Below are 8,013 nucleotides of genomic sequence, written 5' to 3' on the forward strand. Positions count from 1 at the left end.
TCAAATGTGGCCAGTCTCGAAGCCAAACTCAGCATGTAAATACACTGCCTTCCCCCCAGCATGGGACATGGCACCCAGGGATGAGCCTCCCTGGTGCCGAGGGATCACTACCAAGTACCAGCTGATGACATAACTAGAAAATGACCTTGAATTAAAGGTTCAACATGGACCAGCAGAATATCCCTGTCTACATATAATAACAGGAGTTAAAAATGCTGTTTGACCTAAAGTAAGGGGGAAATGGAAAGGTCAAATGAGTTTATATGGTAATGAGTCTCTAAAAAAGAGTCTGGAGGTTGTCAGAAGGATTGCCCTTATGCGCACCTGAGCAGAGTCTCAGAGACAGATAAAGTAGATACAACCCCAGGTATTAGTTCTTCTGAGGGCTAAAGAGACCCACAGGTTTTATGGTCATGGCAGATGGGGTTCACTGCCATATCAGTTGGCCCTTCTTTGGAGTTGGTGTTGCTGCGTGATGGAACTGGACTCAGATGTGATCTCTTTTCAAAAGCCTTTCCTGTTACTTTACTGGAATTGTAGTTGGTGCTGGGGTTTAAGATATATCTAGGAGATCTGAATCTCTGGACTGACCATATGATAGCCAGGCCCTGAGCCTCAACAGACTTCAGCTCCTACACTCTGGTTTATTGGACTTACCCCACTCAGCTAACATGGAGTTGAAGAATGTCAACCACCACACCATGGAGCCAAGAGTGCCTACAACTGAAAGCAGGAGGATTGCATCCAGTATCCATGTGGAATCTAAGCCCCCTCTTGACATATATGTGGAATGGACACAACCAATCCAAGGTCCACAGGAAGGAGGAATACAGTAAGGATTAGAGTGGACTTACTGATATTCTATTCATGAACTATTGTGGTTAGTAATAGAGAAAATGTGGCATTGGTGTGGAAAAAGTGGCCATGGTGGCTGCTGGGTGCGGGGAATGGGAGGGAAAGATGAGATGTGGAGGCATTTTCGGGACTTGGAGTTGTCCTGAGTGGTGCTGCAGGGACAATTTCTGGACACTGTATGTCCTCCCATGGCCCACTGGATGGAACGTGGGAGCGTATGGGCTATGATGTGGACCATTGACCATGAGGTGCAGAAATGCCCAGAGATGTGCTCACCAGATGCAATGGATGTGTCATGATGATGGGGGAGAGTGTTGCTGTGGGGGGAGTGGTGGGGTGGGGGCGGTGGGGGTGAATGGGGACCTCATTTTTTTGAATGTAATATTTTAAAAAAATGAATAAAAAAATGATAATGATAAAAAGTATGCAGAAGCATGATAACATTATAATATCATGTTTGCTGAGAAAAAGCAGGATATACAATTTGCATGAACACTGTGGTTGCAGCCGTGCAAAATAAGCATTCATGTTGACAAAGTCTGGGGGAGAATATGCAAAAATGACAAGTATTTAAGGTTCAGAGAAGGAAGGGTGGTTTTCTTTTTGTTTAAGAATGTTCTTTGTTAATGTTGTTGAAATATATTTTTGCAACAGAAGTAGTTTTATGAAAACAAAATCTCCTTTACTGCCTATGGAATAAAGTCAAAACTCTTCAGGGGGGCTCACTATAATAACTGCAGTGATTACATTTACTAAGTGCTTACTCCATTCAAAGCAGTGAGGTGAGCACACTGCACACGCAATTTAACTGAATCTTCACAACAACACTGTAAATGAGCACTAATATTATCCCCATTTTACAGATGAGGAACCTGAAATCTAGCGAGGTTTAGCCCAAATCGCCTACCTTTGCACAGTGAACAAGTAACAGGCTTCAACCCCAGGCTGTCTGATTCCGGAACTTGCACTCTTCACTGCAAGTCAGTGTTTCAAAGTTTTCAGTCGTTAATGTATTACCATTGTGATCCGGGGGATAACTGGGGTTTACACATCATGTACTATGATTTACTTGTTTTTTCCCTTTAAATCAACTCACTTTTAAAACGCTTCAGTGCCTTTTTTAGCATTATCCTGAGCAAGAATCCCCTTGGAGTCATCTGCTAAAAGTGCTGGCTATATTTTTCAATATGCAATACACTAAAAACTTTAAGAGTATTAAAAAGTCACCTAAAAACATAGGACCATACAACATAAACTATAAGCCCAATTGTAAACAATGGACTATAGTTAATAGTAAAGTTATAAAAATATTCTTTCATGAATTGCAACAAATGTATCACTGCTAACACAAGATGTTATTAATAGGGTGTCCTATGGGAACTCCGTATTTTATGCATGATTTTTTTCTGTAAACCTACAACTTCTCTAATAAAAAAAGTCACCTGAGATCATCCTGTACATCTTTCTTTGGAAAAAAAAAAAGCACTACATTATGCCATGATCTGCCTCCACCTCCCGTTCCAGGCTTGCTTCCTCCACATGCCCCGCTACAGCTGTACCTGAAGCTCGGTGCCTTGCCCTCTCTCCCCGGGCTTTCCCCAGCCCCTCCCAGGTGGGAGCACGTGGATCCCCCCTTCACTTCCCTCCAGGCCTAGTGCTTTCCCAGGTTTTTCCTGAACCAAATCCAGATCGAAGCCATTAACTTTTACACAGTACATTTAGTTCACAACAGTATTTGTCCTTTTGAGTCTGGCTTGCTTCACTCAACATACTGTCCTCTAGGTTCATCCATGTTGTCATTTGCTCCACCACTTCATTTCTTCTTACCTCTACATCATATTCCATCGTGTGTATACACTACGGTTTGTTTATTCACTCATCGGTTGATGGACACCTACGTTGGTTCCATCTCTTGTCAATTGTGAATAACACAGCTAAGAACTTTGGTGTGCAGATGTCTGTTCGTGTCACTGATCTCAGTTCATCTTGGTGTATACTCAGTAGTGTTATTGCCAGGTCACATGGCAAGTCTTTATTTCAACTTCCTTTGGAACTGCCTATCAGTCCTCTACAGTGGTTATACCATTCTACATTCCCACCAACAGTGAATAAGTGTTCCTATATCTCCACATTCTCTCCAACACTTGTAGTTTTCTGACTTTTTAGTAGTGGCCATTCTAATAGTTATGATACCTCATTGTAGTTTTGATTTGAATTTCCCCAATTGCTAGTGATGTTGAACACTTTTTCATGTGTTTTTTCACCATTCATATTTCTTTGGACAAATATCTATCCAAGTCCTTCCCATTGTTAAATTGGGTCATTTGTCTTTTTATTGTTGCATTGTAGTATCTCTTTGTATATCATGGGTATTAAATCTTTATTGGCTATGTGATTTCCAAATATTTTCTCCCATTCATTTGGCTGCTTTTTCATCCTGTTGACAAAATCCTTTGAGATGCAAAAGTGTTTAATTTTGAGGAGGTCCCATTTATCTATTTTTTTTCTTTTGTTGCTCATGATTTGGGTGTATGGTCCAAGAAACTACCACCTACCACAGGACCTTGAAAATGTTTTCCTATATTTTCTTCTAGTAGTTTTATGATCCTGGCTTTTCTATTTAGGTTTTTGATCCAATTTGAATTGATTCTTGTATAGGGAGTGAAGTAGGGGTCCGCCTTCATTCTTTTGGTTATAGATACCAGTTCTCCCAGCACCATTTGTTGAAGAGACTGTTTTGTCCCAGTAATGTGGACTTGGTAGGTTTGTCAAAAGCCAGTTGAGCATAGAGGTGAGGATTTCTTTCTGGACTCTCAGTTCTATTCCACTGATCAATGTGTCTGTCTATCTTTATGTCAATACCAATCTGTTTTGAATTAAATTGAATTTTAATTAAAGTTGCACCTACTCTTTGACCCAGCAATTCAATTTTTAAGGAAATTATCCTGCACAAAGATGCCTGTAGCTTGACAGTTAAGGCAGCCATGTGTGTAGTGATTAGATACAACCTAAATGTCACCAATAGGGGATAGGTAAATTAATTGTAGTATGTCCACATACATTTGAAAGAATGTAGAAGGTGTATGTATTCTTTTTTATTATTATCTTTTATAATATATATATGCATATATCACACAAAATGTATGTATTCTTATATGGAACAATACCAAAGCTACCGAGTGAACAAAGCAAGGTGCAGAATAATATAATGGTAATTTTCTACTTATGTAAAAAACATGTAGGATTTTCATACACACATATTCTGACACATGCATATAGACAATCTCTGGAAGGACATACATGAAACTGGCAACTGTAGCTGTCCTGGAAGGACTCTGGTTGATAGGGGAGCACTGGGGAGTGGTTTTACAGCAGTGTTTGCACATGCAGCAGACTGTACTTGAGACTCAGGTTAACTTGAGGTGCTTGGAGATGCTAGTAATGGAGATCATGGAAAAGTAAGCACCTCCCTATGTCTCTTTCCACCCATAGGCACTACTTTGGATGGATGGGAGACTTACTTTGTACTGTGTAACCTTTTGTACTATTTTTCTTTTTAAAGTGCAGATATTACCTCTTTAATAATTTAACATTTAAAATTAAAAAAAGAAAAATTTCCTGCCTGAGGCAAGTCTCACCTAAGAAACAGGAGTGTGCAAGCTGTAGGTGGAGCACCAGCCTCTGTGGACATAGGCAGGTGCAGGTGTAGATGGGGCATCAGCCTCAGTGGACATAGGCAGGTATAGGTGGAGCATCAGACTTAGTGGACATAGACAGGTATAGGTGGAGCACCAGCCTCAGTGAACATAGGCAGGTACAGGTGCAGGCGGGGCATCAGCCTCAGTGGACACAGGCTGGTGCAGGTGGAGCATCAGCCTCTGTGGACATAGACAGGAAGAGTTGAGATGTCCAAGCCTGAAACTCTTTCCACAGTAAATTCAGGACCTACAGACCCTCTCTATTTATCTCATTTCAGGAGAAGATTTTATCCATTCCTTTCACTCATCAGCAGCAGGTGATGGCTTCTGTCTTAGTTTCCTAACAAAGTACCACAAACTTGGTGGCTTTCCACACAGAAATTTATTGTCTGACAGTTTTGGAAGCAAGAGGTCCCGAATTAGGGAGTCTCAGGTCATGCTCCCTTTGTACCTGTAAGGGAGACTCCGTCCTTGCCTCTTCCTGACTTTTGGCGGTTTGTCAGCAGTCTTTTTGTTTCCTCGGCTTGCTGCTGTAGCACTTCCATCTCTGCCTCCATTGCCACATATTTTCCTGTTGACTGTTTGTGTCCCTATTCTTAGAAGGACACCAGTCGTTTGGATTAGGGCCTACCCTAATCCAGTTTGACTTCATCTTATCTTAAATTATTACATCTACAAACCCTATTTCCAAATAAGTTCAGGTATTGGGATGTGGGGCTTCCACATATCTTTTTGGGGAACACAATTCAACCCATAACAGCTTCAGAAATAGGTTTTGGTGAAGATACATTTTAGTAGCTTTCTAGAGCCCAAATTGCTTCATCTCTCTAGGACTTAATTTCCCAATCTCTAAGATGAGCATAATGCAAACTTTACTGTGTGGCTGTAAGGGGAAAGAAGCAGGTACCTGGTGGGACAAAGGGGTAGGGTGTGGCTGTGGGAGACTATAAACTTGGCATAAAGGGCAAAGTTGACCCTTGAGGGTTAAACTTCTAAAATCAGAAGATGGTGGAGTAGAAGAAGTGTCCCTCATCAGAATACTTTGGGGGTTCAAGTTAGAGAAAACCAATCCAAACTGGCTTAAACAATAAGATATATTATCTAGCTCACACAGCAAGACATCCAGAGGGAGGGGTCTGCAGGTTGGTCGATTTGTGATGTAATGATGCCCTCAAGGACTTTGATTCTGTGTCTCTGCTATCTGTCCACAGCATCAATTTCATTCTATATCAGATGGTTCCATCTTGATCCTAAATTGGCTGCTGAAACAACAGAGGCGCGGGCCTCCTTGTTCATCTTTAGGAGGAGAAAGTAGACCTTACCCAATCACGGAATATGTATTTTGCTTTTGTCTGGGATATCTTAGGTCAAAATTGACCTGAGATGGAATACACAAATTCATAGAGTCAGAAGCTAGAATATAGGTTCCCAGGTGGAGGTAGGGAATGGGGAGTTAATGCTTAAATCATATAGAGTTTCCATTTGGGGTGATGGAAAAGTTTTGGTAATGCATGGTGGTGATGGCAGCACCACACTCTGAATGTAATTAACAGCACTGAATCATATATTTGAATGTGGTTAAAAGGGGAAGTCTTAGATTGTATTTATGTTACCAGAATAAAAATTTTAAAAACATAGGACTGTATAACACAAACAGGGAACCTTTATGTAAACCATAGGCTATGGTTAGTACGATTATAATCCTATTCTTTCATCATTTGTGACAAAGGTACCACACAATGTAAGGTGTTAATAATGGGGAGGTGCATGATTTTTCTGTAAACCTACAATCTCTTCAATAAAAAGAAATAAAATACCACCCGCCCCGAGACACATTGTCACCAGAACGATATACACTAAGTGACTTAAGTCAGGGTTTCTGAACCCGTTGCTGGCAAGGAGTATGTTACTACCCTGATTATCTTGGACTCATCAGGACCCAGTCCTGCAGATGGAGCAAACCCTAACCCACATTCCTGCTGGATAGTGGGGAGGGGAGATCACCCGTAATGTCCACCTAGCCCCTTAGGCCCAAGTAACAGCTTCTTGGCTGGTCATTAAACATAGCTAAAGAAAGAACCTCCATCAGCTCTCCATTTACCTGTTCATCCTTGAATAATTGTCTAAATGACTACTGGGTGTCAAGCCCCGGACCAGGTGCTGGAGGTTTACCTGGGACAGGACAGATCTTGGCCAAGTCTTGGCTTACTTTAAGGGTTTTCTCATGCCCCTCCTTTTCCATGAGGACTCCCCAATTCCCCTACTTAATCCTGTACCCCGCACTCCCAAGTGGCACTCATGTCCCCCTCTATTTTGCTTCATTTTTTCTTTTTTTTCCATAGCACTTATAACCTAACATATTAGGTAATTAATTCATTAGGTTATTGTTAATGGTCTGTCTTCCCCTACTAGAACGTAAACTCCTGGAGAACAGGGATTTTTGTCTTTTTATTCACTGATGTATCTGCAGCCCCTGGAACAGTCTCTGGCACATAGTAGTCACTCAATAAATAGTTACTGAACTCACCGAGTTTGCCATCTTTTATGCACATGTGTCTGTTATGCATGCACATGGATAGGGGAAAAACTAAAAAAAATCGAGTAATCCCCCAAACAAATAGGTAGTTTATAGACAGGGATAAACTCTATGAAAGAAAAGTACCTGCACCAGTACCAGGAATCAAAGACAATGTCCTTTAAGAAGTGCCATTTGAGTTGGGCTCTGAAGGATGAATAGGGGTTGGATAGGGGGTTAGGCACTGATGCACAGAGCAGGGGGGCTTCCTGCTAGAGCTGGGCTTGGGCCTGAGGACATGGGACCTCCCTGGGCAGAGCTGGGCTGCACACTGAGGACCCAGTGGATCCCTCACAGGGCGGGGAGACAAGTGAGGTCCAGGAGCACCAGTGACCGAGTGATCTGAGGCTTCAGATCACTTAAATAAAGGGGCGCCACAGCTCCCCCAGGACCAGCAGGAGCTCAGCCCTGCAGTACAGGCAGCCGCGGATCCCAGCACCAATGCTGCTCCCAGAGAGAGTCCCTTCCTTCGGGCCAGGGTGCTGGTGGCTGATGTGGGTGCAGGGCACAGCGCCGCGTGGGTTCAGAGCAACAGCCTCTAGATCTCACCGGACCTGGGGCGGGGGGAGCTCAGAGCCATCTCGTTCCTCTTTCCTGGTTGAGGAAGGGGCTCAGAGGAGGAGGGACTGATTCGAGGACCTGCAGGGAGAGTATGTTGGAGCTGGAGGGAGAGGTGGGGGCTGGTGGAGGGGGTGGTTATCACTTCCGTGGGCGGTGTGGGCCCCATGGTCCTCCCAGACACCCCGACAGGTGTTGTGGTCTTGCCGGGTCTCCTCAGCGGTCACTATTGCAGCCCCCGGCTGAAGCTGCATGGCCCCCTTCCCACCAGGGTGGACCACCGAGCTGCTCCTGCCCTTGCCGAGAGGGGTACAGTACTCCTCTCCC

Source organism: Dasypus novemcinctus, chromosome 10, assembly GCF_030445035.2.
Source record: "Dasypus novemcinctus isolate mDasNov1 chromosome 10, mDasNov1.1.hap2, whole genome shotgun sequence".
In the NCBI taxonomy this organism is placed as follows: Eukaryota; Metazoa; Chordata; class Mammalia; order Cingulata; family Dasypodidae; genus Dasypus; species Dasypus novemcinctus.